General features: G+C 43.5%; 1 protein-coding gene across 1 annotated transcript in view; it reads left to right on the top strand.

The window, feature by feature from the left end:
- The window catches only part of ZER1 (zyg-11 related cell cycle regulator), a 491,045-nt gene that overhangs the window by 27,547 nt on the left and 448,542 nt on the right, over window positions 1-14,956 (top strand). The window lies entirely within an intron of this gene.

Below are 14,956 nucleotides of genomic sequence, written 5' to 3'. Positions count from 1 at the left end.
GACTAACTGATTGACAGCCAAGGAGGTGCTTCTGACCCCCACATTTAAAAGTGACCAAGTGGCACAATGTCCAGGTTACAGGCAGACGGGAAGCACAAAGCTCCCCCTCCTCCCACCGATAACTCTGTAGCCATGGCCAGACTGGCGCACCACGCCGCTCTAATCTGGGGCCCGCCGTCACCACACATAAAATAAAAGGTGTGTACGGAAGCTGAGTGCTGCGGAATAAAAAGGCTGCAGACGAGGGCGGGGCTTACCAATCGTCCTGACCAGACGCCATTTCTGAAGCTCCCTAATCTGAAAATCGAATCCAGACGATATCTGCTAAACCGATTCCAATCCGGCTTCCCCACAATCACAGCCGTGATCGGAAGAACATATAGCATCGATAGATGCCTTTTTTTCCAACCACCTAAGACAGCCCGACGGAAACCCAAAACCGGGGCCTACGACACGCTGCAAGGCCTGGGGAGCTTCCTGGGAGGAATAGCAGCGCCAAGAGCGGAGCAACCCTACACCCACACGCTGCAGGCTTCACCTCAGAGCACGCCAAGCATGGGTAGGCGCTCCCAGAAGACGCACACCTCGGCGGAAGGTAGGGACATAGAAACCATGTTCCAAAAGCCACCGCCACCTAGGCCTCCCGCCGTAGAGGAAAGAGAGCAAGCCCCGGCACCACGCCAAACTGGGCCCGAGGGCTCACCGCACTCACCACCACAGCAAGATGGGCCTCCGGACCCACCCAGACTCAGCTCCTACCACGAAAAAGGACCTAAAACTCCTCCTAACCGAAATACATAAGCTACTCGCGGCTGACTCGGCCATTCTTAAAACGGAGGTCCGCGCAGTGTCGGAGAGGGTTGGAACCAACGATAAAGCCATAACAGAGGTACAATCTCACCTTTCCGAAGTACAGGAATCCATACGAACACTGTACACGCAACAGCACTTTCTGTCGCTCAAGCTCACCACACTAGAAGATCGCCAGAGGCGAACCCATGTTAAAATCAGGGGCATCCCCGCAGAGATAACAGCCGAAGAGCTACCCCACTACATCAGGAGAATGCTGGCCGCAATTCTGCCACATGCAAAGGCAAAGAGAGTAGCAATTGACAGCGTTTATCGCCTCCCAAGCCCATCTCACTTAAAGTCCACAGCGGTGCGAGATGTCATCCTACGCTGCACCTCACTACCTGACAAGCTACAGATCATGTCAGCTATGAAGGGCAAAACTCCCTTCACCTTTGAAACTGCAAGCCTCACTTTTTTCCAGGATCTAACAAGGGCCACACTCCTCCACCGTAAGTCATACAGCACGGTGACAGCACAACTGCGAGCTGCAGGGCTACAATACAGATGGGAACTGAATGGGTCCCTGACTACGACCCAATGCAGGAAGACACACACTCTGAAATCCATGACGGACGCATCGATCTTTCTGGAGACTTTGGGACTATCGCACGCTGATGTGCCCTCCACCTCGGCATCACAGGCGGCAATGTGGGACCCTGCGTCCATAACACCGTCCATAACACCGTTCGTCCCACGATCAACGAACACGCAGGGAACAGACAGCCCCGAATGAACACTTGTCTACACATGTGTTAATACGCTACTTAAGTTCACTTCTACTTTTACTTTCATAGTTAATAAATGTTCTGTTATATTTCTCTAGCTGCCCACTAATAGGACAATACTGATAGACGCACTAGCCGGCTTGGTCGGCAGATATAGAGACCACATTACGTGGCAGACCAAACACCCCCCCCCCGCAACCCCCTTGGTCAGGGGCTCTCAACCCGCACATGCACGACAGCGAACGCACAATTCATACCTCGGGCCTCCCGGCTCCGACCTCACACAGTGTGACAATATTCTCTTAGTCAAATGCAAGCATGATGTCCTAACAATAGTAAAACTGACAGGTCACTATTACGAACCCATTGCACTTCCCAGACACACTGACCCCATATAAGATTGTAATGTTGTACCTTGACGGAGCCTGATACACCGTAAACCTCCATGAAAGCCTGCTTGTGAGACTCGGGCCTATGGGTCACAGGCTTGTAGAGCTATAGGCCGCTACTTATACAAAGTAATAATCGTTGTCACCTATACACTGCATATTATCACGATACAATGTTAAATGCTTGTACTCCATACCTGCAATGTTGTGCTATACTTGTTACAAAAAGAAAAAGGAGGCTACTTTTTGCTGGAGCTCGTCCTCCCTGACTGCGTTCAGGGCCGAGCGAACTCCCATTGCCATGATTTGTACTGTATCGCTTAACTGCCTCAATAAAATAAAGAATTAAAAAAAAAAAAAAGGCTGCAGACTTTTATATACCCAAAAGAAAACATGCAGGAAATAAAATGCATGCATGTTTTTCTTTCGGGATATATCTACCTAAATAAATGTAAAACATTTTGTTTTCTGTGGAGTGTTCCTTTAAGAATATAAAGCAATATTTTCAACAAAGGTTTTTAATGCAAAGTGAAACGTTGTCATTTTAAGGAAAATACTTAGTAAATTTTACGTTTAATTGTTCACCATATATGAAGTGTCTTTTTTTGTTATTTTCCTATATTATATGCTGATCAGCACCAGGCATGAGATTGGAGACCATGGAGTGCAAGTTTCTCGACTGCATATATATACATATGTATGCCCCTGCGGGCCCCTGCTGTCAGAGAGTTGCTGCAGGTTAGCATGGCAACACTCCAACCCTGCATGCATGCCGAGCAAGTGAGAGCGGAAGATGACCTGCAGGAGGGGAAACATGGTGTTTGCTTTGCCCCCTCTTCACTATACAGCAGCTGACAGCCTGCACAATACCACTGGACCACCAGGGAGTGTAATGTCCCCATTCCCTGGTCACAGGTAAGAGACAGGGAGGTGGGGATAAAATAATAATTACATTAAAAGAGAAAAACGCTTTTTGCTCACAGCACGCAGTCCCTATTCTACCTTACATATTTACTTACACACACTGCATGCACTACATAGACACACACTCTGCATCTACTACACACAGTGCATCCACTACACACGCTGCATCCACTACACAAACACACACTCTGTATCTACTACACAAACACATAGACACTGCATCCACTATACAAACACAAACTGCATCCACTACACAAACACACACAATGCATCCACTACATAGACACACACTCTGCTTCCACTAAACAAACACACTACATGCACTACATAGACACATACTTTGCATCTACTACACACAGCACATCCACTACACACACTGCATCCACTACACAAACACATACACACTGCATCCACTACACAAACACACACACACTGCATCCACTACACAAACACACACTCTGTATCTACTACACAAACACACACACTGCATCCACTACACTAACACACACTCTGTATCTACTACACAAACACACACACTGCATCCACTACACTAACACAGACACTACATCTACTAAACAAACACACACTGCATACACTACACAAACACACACACTGCATCCACTACACAAACACACACTCTGTATCTACTACACAAACACATACACACTGCATCCACTACACAAACACACACACTGCATCCACTACACTAACACAGACACTACATCTACTAAACAAACACACACTGCATGCACTACACAAACACACACACTTCATCCACTACACAAACACACACCTCTGTATCTACTACACAAACACACACACTGCATCCACTACACTAACACACACTCTGTATCTACTACACAAACACACACACTGCATCCACTACACTAACACAGACACTACATCTACTAAACAAACACACACTGCATACACTACACAAACACACACACTGCATCCACTACACAAACACACACTCTGTATCTACTACACAAACACACACACTGCATCCACTGCACTAACACAGACACTACATCTACTTAACAAACACACACTGCATGCACTACACAAACACACACACTGCATCTACTACACACACTGAATCCACTACACACCCTCTAAATCCACTAAGCACACACTGCACACTGCATCCACTCTCCACACGCTGCAGACTTTCGGTGGGACCTTTAGCCGAGACCTTGAACTGTATAAAGGGCCCCCAAATTTCTGATGGCAGCCCAGAATGGGATCTTAATCCTTCTCTGGGCCCACGTCCAGAGGTTCATGCAATACATGCCAGGCTATGCCTTGACAACCTTACTTAAAATATAACCCCAGCACTCAACACACCTCAAAAAATGTAAAACCTTTGCTTATTTTATTATAACACATCCCTTAGATATTGAGTTTCGCAATAATTAGAAAACAGATCCACTTAAAGTATTGGTGTCTGAATCTATATAATTGCTGGGGCACAGTACCCATACAGAATTATTTCCCAAACTACACTATTGTCTGGGGAAAAAATACAACTATATTGCATCCAAACATGTAGTAAAATGGCTCCCGTTATCATTTCTATTGAGTCCAGGAGCACATAGCTGTGCATTATTATTGTGCCTATGGACTCAATGGAAATGATACAGCTGTAGCAGCAATTAAAAGGTTAAAAGTGTTACGCTTCTGATTTTGGGAGGAGATATCCACTATTCTCCCACCTCCTTGCTCCCCCTTCCATCCCAAGTTAAGATTCCACACATTCCAGCCCCAGTCTGGAGATGTGGAAGTCTATCAGTCAGGTTACTCCCGCACACCTGCAGGCCCAGAGTCAGGGGCACAGTAAAGGTGAGTACTCTGTTATCCAGACTTAACAATCTTTAACACATTGAAAGGTTGCCAAATATATAAAGTAAGATAAAACAGACTAGGAATTACTGCTAACTGAGAAACAAATTTATCTTCCTTATAAGGATACAACTTTATAACTATTCTAAACATTCCAACAGTCCGAACAATTTAAATGTTAGCTTACAAAGAGTCATCGGGTAACTCAAGAAAATAGCTATTGGGGCACATTTTGTCAGCTTTAACACAGTTCTTTATTGCATTAATACTAACAGCAGGAGCAAAAAACAAATAATAACACGTGTTAATGAGTTCTGAAAAATAAAATATTATTGCTTTACCATGTACTGTGACTATACTAGTTTGTGGTGAACCCGCAGGGGGGATTTCAAGTTTACATTTATCTCAGTAACAATGCGTATGATGATAAAATGAATTGTGATGTTTTAAAGAATGTCAAACAGTGTTATGTCAACAAAACTTTAAAAAAACAAAAACAAAGCCATATCCACAAATTGGAAAATAGTGTAGTTCATAAATACTCAATAAATTAGTTAAAAGCCCTTATTATCTTAAAGGGGCACTCTAAGCAACATAACCACTACAGCTCAGCGGCTAATCAATGGGCACCCAGAGACAGCCTCCGCATCAGCCAACGGCATAAATTACACTTTCACATTATCACTTTCAATTTTGTCCAAACTGGATTGTTTTGAAAGGCGAAACGCACTGGGGGTGAGTTATCCAAGCAGTTTAACCAAACAGGATATCTCCTACAGATATTTGAGTGGCTCCTCCTGAGTTTGACCAACCCGTATTAGGTACATAGTGTCTTCTATAGTATCCCCAACACAAATAGCTTCATCAGACACAACTGGTTACACCTAAAAAAAATTATGGACATTCAGAAAGCATGGGTTATGCACAACTTGGACTTATAGTCAGACAGACCAGAAAACCCAACGTTAAATGCAAAGGTAAATAGAACAATTTAAAAAGCAGTATTAAAATGAAAGTGAGTTGAGAGACTCTGTTTTAATATCTGTTAACCAGTCTGCATGTATCTACCAGCTTATAGTGCTGAAAGTAAAACAAGAACCGATATTTCGTGATAATAGTTCCACGTATCTTGTATCCTTTTAGCTCCTGGAAAAATGCTTACTTCTGATGATCTATCTACTCCTGGTATATCCGGGAGAACACCTCTGGGTGAGCTACTTGGTGAAGGGGAATGTCTTATGTTGGTACAAGACTTGGAACAACGACTGAGGAACCAGATTGATAAAATCGAACACCTTAAATTATCGGTGGCAGAGGTACGGTATCTGCTCTGTTTTGTCATACCTTATGGTTATTCTCTAAGACAGCAAACGTGGAGAATTGGCAACAATACGTTGAAAATTTAGGCCAACATATCAAAATAGGAAGAGCTGATCTTGAGAACTTCTTTTCAATTCGGCTACTATGGGATAAAATTTGAAGTTCCCTTGACCGTTGCAGGCTTAGTGAATAAAATATATATATTTTGAGTGCTACTGACGTATTATCAGGACAAGTGTGAATATTATAGTCAGTGACCACTTATCTCTGTTGTGTTTAGAGAATATGATCCTAAGAAACACAGTATTCTCAATGCAGGTTTGAATGAGAGTCTAACGTTTGCTAATGGTCTGTTTCAGGCTCTGAGCAATAGCTCCAACAACACTGGTTTTAAATCCATTGAGCAGCATGGTGGGGACCTGAAGATGTCTATGGCAGAGCACACAGCCTTTCTGAACGACCTTAACAAGCGCACAGAATCCTTGCAGATGAGCATCTCTCTATATATACAGGTATGATCCAATAAGACACTTGCCAATCTACATATTAAGCACAGAGACATGAAATTGTTCAGATGTGCTAGTCTAGCATCTCACAAGAAGGCTAAAGGAAAACAATGAATACCACCAGGCTGGACTTAGCTCAGTGAGGAGAACTTCCAGTTTTAAGCAGTCAGGAAGCGGCATTTTCCAGATCCCAGGTAAGAAGTCACGCCGTCAGAAAATGGTTTGACTACTTACATGGGGAGGTGGGCGGGGGTGGCACCAGAACACTCCTTGGACCATAACCACTACAGTGTGCAGGCACCACATTGGTCTTTGGAGTGTTCCTTTAAAAAACTTTTTTTTTTTTAAATAATTCTTTATTTTCAAAATTGTAGCAATTGGCAACAAAAAATTGCAACACAGCGCAATTAAACTATATATAAAGGGACTCTTGTTCCCATGGTGTATACTGGTCTAAAAAAAAATAACAAGGAGAGCATTGCTAGAACGTAACCCATATCGGTATATGAAATTTATTGTCCCCAATTAAAGGAAATTATTGTGAGGATAGAGGGTATCGATAAGGTAGGGGACAGGTCTATGAAACCTTAATAAAGTCAGCCTTGAGGTGCAAGTGGTAATGCAAAAATTGGAATAATTGCTACATTTTCACAGGTATGACATACCATTAATAAAAAGTTTTGGGGTTTTTTTCGAACTCTTTTCATTCTTTTCTTTCTTATTATTTGCTACTTCTTCTTTAATATGGATACGCCATCCAAAACATAGACTACAATAGGGAGTAAAAGAGAATTCATCTTACCTTGTACTAGATAAATCACTGGCACATGCCCTTTCCCTGGGAATTGTCAGATATGATTTTAAGCGTATAAAAGTTCTTCTGATGAATTAGGTGGCTGAGTTCAGAACTGAATTCCTATCGCCACCTGACCCTTCCTAGAAGCACGACTAACTTTCCTGTGTCAGAATTTCCACCACATTCCTCATCTTTAACCCCTTAAGGATACATGAGATGTGTGACATGTCATGATTCCCTTTTATTCCAGAAGTTTGGTCCTTAAGGGGTTAAACGGGAACTGTCATTCTGCAATTTGCACCATTGATCTACTATAACTCGTGTTAACCTTTTTTCATGAGATACCCTGTTTTATTTAAAAGCTATATTAAAGATTTAGCAAACTACATCATCATCCAGTTCAGACAAAGCAAAGCCAGGGTACACATTGCAAACGAAAAAGGAGAAATAGAAACATTATTTAATTTCAATATTTATCTTAATGCTCTCTCTATGCGAACTGCCTGGTGCAAAGGGCAGAGCTTATAACAGTGATTGACAGGGAGCCAAGATGGAGGCACCCAGTTTCAGGATAAAGACTGAGGTGTGGATTTCCACATTTAATTTGATTTTTCACACACACATATTTGCTAAATACACGACGCTAGGTAAACATAATATTAAAAATTCCTAAACGTTACCAACTCCTCCATCTCCATCCTCCACCCTCACATCGGACCTTCTTGTACAGAACCTTCTTAACGTCTGCCTCTATGACCCTCGGCCTCTCTAGTCCCCAATCCAGTCTTCATGGCATACCAGCAGTTAAATTTTTGTCAGTATCCCATTAGAACAGAATTAGGAAATATCTAAATCCTGGATTCTAGGTTGCATGGTTATCATGTAAACATGGGCTTAAAAAGTATTCCAAGCTTGTCAAGTTCAGCTTTTTATAAAAAGATTACCACAAAAAATAAATCAATTGATGAAGGTTTCTCCTTGTATCAACAAGCTATTTACTCCACATATTAAAGGGATTCTCCAGTGCCAAGAAAACAAACCCGTTTTCCTGGCACTGGAGAATCCTGGAGTGCTCCCCTCCCTCCCACCCTCTCATCCCACGTCTCTGAAGGGGTCCCTCGGTGATGGGTCAGGCACCATCCACGCTCCTCCTCCGCCGACATCATGCTTCTGCACTCTTACTGCTGAATTCACTACCATTTAGGAGTTAAAGGGATATTATAGTGCTAGGAAAACAAAGTTTCATTATTAGCAATTGTATTCACCCGCAGTGTAAGGGTTAACGCCGCAAGCGCAAAGCCCAGTTTCTCGGAAAATGCAATACTGCCATTGCAGGGTTAAGGGGACAGGGTCACTGCACCCAGACCACTTCAATGAGCTGAAGTGGTCTGGGTGCCTAGCCACACCTCCCATGGCTGTGACTGACACAGCCTGCATGGGAACAACATGGTTTCATTTCAATCAGATGTAAATTACTTTTAAAGTTGTTTTTTTAATCTCCTGCTCTGTAAATTGAACTTTAATGACCTACAGGAGGCTCCTGTAGAGTGTAGCAATACATTAACATAGTAGTAGATAAGAAACTCTAAATTAAAGGAAGTGCAAACATTAGATGACTCTTTACAGGAAATGTTTAGGGAGACTATGTAAGTCACTTGCAGGGAGGGGTGACTAGGGCTGTATAAACAAAGTGATTTAGTCCCTAAATGGTAGATAATTGAGCAGTGAGACTGCAGGGGCATGATATATACACAAAAACTGCTTCATTAAGCTAAAGTTGTTTTAGTGTCCATTAAAATATGCTATTTTTACAAGTATCCAGATGTTTTGCTTTAAAAAAAATCTGCATTTACTCCACAGCCTCTGCAAGGTAGAGAATTCCACATCTGTATTGTTCTTGCTGCAAAGAACCCTTTCCTCTGCTGTAAGCAATATATCTTTTCTTTAACTTTACGTAAGTGGACTATTTTTCTTTGTACAGTCCTATTAATGAACAGGTAACCATTTTCTATTTTGATGAGTGGGTTAGAAACCACTGCAGTAGACTATAAGCTGGTAAGCAGCACATTTGGACCATTCCACAGTAAGATATTTTACGTAGAGTTTTACTGTATTAGCTTATTTGAAACCATGTTTTTTTGAATTGTACTAATTAGTTTTAAGGTGTGGTATTGAAATAAACATTATCAAGAATAATAACTTTCGAAACATCTGTATGTCCTGGTTTTTGAAGGTGAAAACTTTGCCCAAGGTTTGGTGTAGCAGGCGAAGTATCAGACGGCATAGACAGCTAGTAGATGACACCCAGTCTGAGCTTGGTTGGAACCCCGCATGGCCAAGAAGAAACAGCAATTCATCTGAGATGTCCTGTGCCTGGTGACAATGTGACAAACCATTCACCAAGATCTTGCAATCTAATATCATTATTTTATTCTCAGGGTTTTTGGGTTACTATGGTGGGGGATTATAAATCAATTTAATTGGTTGAAGTGGGTCATTAATCAATAGAACATGAAAAACCTACATAACTGTTATTCACATTTTTTTGTACTAAATAAAAGAATTAAAGTAAATAAAAAATCGGTTTTGATATTACATCAATAGATTTATTTACCCTTTCTTGTTTTTCAAAGACCAGTTTATTTAGCAATTCTTATGTAGCACTTCACACGTTAATGTGTGGAAGGGATTAATTACCTTCAGGTTACCAATAAAGGTCATGTACATTTAACAAGTATAATTTTTTTTAAACAAGTAAAATATATTCGTACCTGTCTCTGAAGCCTAGCTGATGAAGTGGACTGTGAGTGTTCTGTGTAAACTTATAATGACATCAGCTCAACCATGGAAATCAGTGCATATGACTGCTGTAACATATTCCTCCTCACCTTGCGGTATTTGCGCCCAACGGCCGTGCGGATCCATGACAAATTTACCCCCACGTCCGCCCACGTTAATGACGACGTCGGCGTGCGCGTGACGTCGCGCAGGGAGACGCGCGCGCACATTTTGTGGTCAAAGTCCGTTCTCGGCCAATCAGAAATGTAAAGCTCTTATTTAAGGGTTTATGCTCAAAATTACTTTTCCTCATAGCCCTGTCGTGGTTTCCCTAGTGGTTGTCCGAGAGTGTGTTCCTGAGCGTTTAAATTCAGTTTTTTGACTTTGGCTTCGTTTGACTTCCCTGTATTCTGGTATCACTGACTTCTGGCTTTCCCTTATCGTTGTGTCTCATTCTTTTTTTTTTTATTGTAAATCTGTTTTCATTGAAGATTTTGACAGTAGAACCACATAACAGTAGGGTATATCAGGTGGGACACGCAGGTCACTGACAAGATCATGAGCATTATGTTTGTGTGACATGCGTTCTCGTGAGGTTCCCATGGGAGGCTTGTGTATCTCTCTCATTGTTTTAGCCTGAGGCCTCTGCATGTGGATTCCCGTGTGACCTCTTTCCACTTCCGTAGATGTTATGCAGTTTGTCACCTTTTCACTGGGCTGATTTCATGCATTTGCCTATGTTTTGGACCTAAGGTCTCTCCCATGTATATTTGGAGCTGCGTCAACCCCGGTAGGATGTGGTCCTATTCTGTCTTGTCGGTTGTGTCTTTCTGTTGGTTCTAGTTGGGGTATGGTTGTCGTCTTCATTTTAGGTAAGGTGAGGTATATTGGTGTGTGAGTGGTGTTGAGTGTGATCAGTAGTGTTGTGGCTGCATTTATGGCATTGACCTTTCCGTGTTCAGTGTGTTATGGGTTACAGCCATATGTATTGCGTGGCTTGTGGTGTGCCATTGAGCCTGTTGAGTGGGCAGATGTAGAGTGTTTGTGTATCCTTTTTCTCTTGTGAGCGTTGTGGTGATTGAGTGTTGGCAGAGTGTAGTCTGTTTTCCATGGTGGTGTACCTCTCTGCTCCTGATTAGTGGTTTTGTTGGGGGGAGGGGGAGGGAGGAAGGGGAAAGGAAAGGATAGGTGGGGGGGGGGTTGTTATTGGGAGTTTCGTGCTATGGGGGGCCCGGGCCCGTCCGCACATCTACCCCGGTTCCGCGAGCATCCTCGCCCTGTGAGTGTCGGGCAATATATACAAACCACAGTTGCCACATTTCCACGTGTTTAGTTTCTCTGCCTGTTAGGGAGGCATGAAGTGCCTCCGCGCTCTGTATATCTTCAACTCGTCAAATCCATTGTTGTGTCTCATTCTGTGTCCCCTGACCTCGGCAAGTATCCTGACTATTCTCTGGTATGTTAGTCCGGCCATTCTAAGGCCCAGTAATAAGTTACCTATTAGTCCTCAGTGAGACACAATCCTACGTGCTGGATCAACTAGTAGTAATCCTGACAGCTGCATATTGTGGCTATGGAAAGTCAAGGTCAAAAAAGCACATGTTTTAATCAGAGAAGGACTGAGATCCCACCGAGCCTTATGCAGGCTACTCGTTTGTGCCCCCCTTTTATTGTTCATGTAGACAGTGAATAGGGCCGAGCAGATTCATGATTCCTGGGCCATACACGACCACCTAATGTCATCTTATGGTTAACCCTGCTCTGTCTTCAATACACTTGAACAATGCGTCGCTGTGGATGATATGCTTGGGAGAGCACAAGGATCGCCTGTGGTCTTTTTTGCTCTCCCTTGTAGTCAAATTATCGGTATAGAATCTGTGATGAAGATTTGACTGAGAAGTGGGAGAAAGACCCTTTTTTTTGTGAATAAGAGTTTTATTTGTCACCACATAGAAAATATTTGCAGTTAACAAAATATGCATGTAGCAATGGTAACAATCGTTTTTTTCTTTTTCAAAAGCGTACAATAACTTTGCAGGCAGCCACGTAGGGCTGATGTAGCATCAGCAAAAATAATAAAAGAAAAACAGAAACATAAATTTGGACCCTTGAGCCCGTATCTTAAGCCATCATGTCCGTATAAACAGGTAGTGCATTCCGTCAAAAATGGTCTCCCTTTCTCCATGGCTTGTGCCTCTATCTCTAATCAAGCCATGTTAACAGAATAAACGGCCTTGTTAGGCTGAATTAAAGTTGAGAGGAACGAGGAAGTCGTAGAACTTCAGCATGAATTGGTATGTCCTCAGAAACAGTTGGTATAGTCGCTATAAAATGGTGTCCCTATCCCCGAAGTCCCATTCCACCATCTCAGGTCAAGCCCTAGCTATGTGCCAGTGAGTACGCCTAATTCGTCTGCTCCTTAGTCCGTTGCAAGTCGTGTGTCAAAGAATGGACGAGTTCACTATGTTGGTCAGGTCAACTGCCTAGCCCGTTCCAGCACCCCAACATTTGTCAGAGGATGCATCACATCTCACCCAGTGGTCGGCTTCATCCCACCGGTGAACCAGGGCCTGTCCCATTATCTGGCACGCCTAACCCCCAGCTGTGCCCAAAGCAGGATTGTATGTCAGCAATGCTTGGAAGTCTGGGTTATAAGCATCGAGCAGCCAATGAGTGTAACTCATGTGTATAACACTCTGTGTATAAATGTGTGCGTTCCTTGGGATGCAAGGGTCAGCTGCTCGTCTTAAGCCCTTCATTTTGTCAAACCATAGTGTTAGGGGCGGGGGTTCCTCTTTTTTCCAGTGGAGGGGGATGACCCATATGGCCGTGTTCAGGATTCGCATGGAAATGGATCTCTTGTATTTAGCTGTTGGAGTGGTGGTGTGATCTATGACGAAAGGTGGTGGTTTATCTAAAAATGTCCCTAAAATTTAGCTAATTGCCTCCAAAAAGGTTGAATTTTACAGCATTCTCACCATATGTGCATGAACATGCCCAATGTGGCTCGGCAGCGCCAACAGTTGCCATCTAAAGCAGGGTTGATCTTCTGGAGCTGTGTTTTGTACCGTAGTGTTAAGACTTTTTTTTTCCATTGAATCCAAGAATTTTTCCCCATTGGGCGTCTATGTAGTGGTACTTACCTTATCCGGGGGCCGGCCGAGGTCCTCAGTTCCCGCCGCGCGCGGCTCGCTCGGGACTCGAATTACGGCGGGCACTGACCACGGGATGCGGTCACGTGTCCCGCCTAGCTCCAAGAGCGCGCCGCGCGTCTCGGGCACTCTCTTAAAGGGGAAGTGGGAGCCATTTTGGGGGCGTGGATATGACAGGGGCCAATCAAATTAAATGTTAGGGTATTTATACTTACCTCTCCCTTAACTCCCTGTCCTATCGTGGTTTCTGTTTCAGTTCCCTTTAGCGCTTGTTGTGTTCAGTTGTGATTTTTCGTACTTGACCATGGCTTTGTATTTGACTCCGTCTATCTCTTTATCCCTGTTTTGTACTGTTTGCCGGCTTGCTGATTACTGTGTACCAGACCGTGGCTAGTTCTTGTTTTCGCTGTCTCTTTGTACGCTTGACCTCGGATTGTTCCTGACTCTGTATTTCTCTCCTCTACGTCTAGTCCGGCCATTCTAAGGTCCGGTAAGACGTATCTCTGCTCTATATTGTCAATTGTTGGACTGAATCTTGCGAGTTGGGGTAAACTACCGTGACAGTCTATGAGGATTTCCCCAAGGGCCTTTTCCCATTTCCCCATGTAGCTAGGTGCTGTCCATCATGGTCCACCTGTAACTTATCGCTAATTAGCCGGATATAAGACACTGCCTCCCCCAGTGTCAGTTCATTGACTCTGATTCACGGTTTTTTTTTTTTTTTTAATTCTTTATTTTTCGTGCATTTATGCTGAACAAGTATGCGAGTGGTGCCCCAAAGGCATTCCATTCGCTATAGTAGTATACAATCATTACAATAGGGCGTGGTAAGAACATGTGCACATTTTTGTTTTAATAAAGCGGTCATAAGCGATGGTAAGGCAATAGCGTAGTTGAAAAATGCCTATGTTGTAGGCTAGTCTTTGCTGCAGTGCGACCTCAGTCTGTAACTGTAGTGTGTGTGTCACATACTTATGCCTATGTGGAGAATGCGGGTGGCAAGATATTTTGCGTGATGGCTGGCGGGCGCAGCAAAAGACACCAGGTGTTATTATGCGGTAGGCCAGTATATGTCTTGAGCTTATATATAGCAGAGTGATCCCGGTATTCTTGGATGCGTCACTTACTGCAGTAGTAGGGTATGATTACCTAATCACTGCCTCTTCGCTCGCTCCCCCGCGGCTACCCAAGGCCGGGGTGGGGGAGAGGGGAAAGGAGCCCCGTGGGTTTCAACTTGTATATGAGCGTGTATTAAGGCAGGGAAGGTGCCTGTAAGTGCGCTCACTTAATTGAGCTGTAGCATTCTAGCAATTGGGGAATAGCAGTAAATACAGCAATAAATTCAACAGTAAAACAATAAGAGATACATCTATGAACCAATCAAAACAAAAGAAAGGAAAAAAGTTGTTTGGGAGGCAGTGGTGACTCCCAGCAGATCCCATTGCCACGCTGCCGTAGTTGATTCACGTTTTTGGTTCCTGTTTCTGAGTATCCAGATCTTGTGTTCTCCAGTTTGTTCCTGACTTCTGACCTTGGCTGTTCTCATCGTTTCCTTTGACCTCTGGATTCCCCTGACTTCGGCTTTCCACAACTACTCTTCTGCTTGTCCTTGCCTGTACTGCGACTTCAAGTGTATCCCTGCACAGCCCCCGTGCACAGACTCACAGGCCAG

This window comes from Pelobates fuscus, chromosome 9 (genome assembly GCF_036172605.1).
Source record: "Pelobates fuscus isolate aPelFus1 chromosome 9, aPelFus1.pri, whole genome shotgun sequence".
NCBI lineage: Eukaryota > Metazoa > Chordata > Amphibia > Anura > Pelobatidae > Pelobates > Pelobates fuscus.
This window is presented reverse-complemented; position numbering and strand designations above follow the sequence as displayed.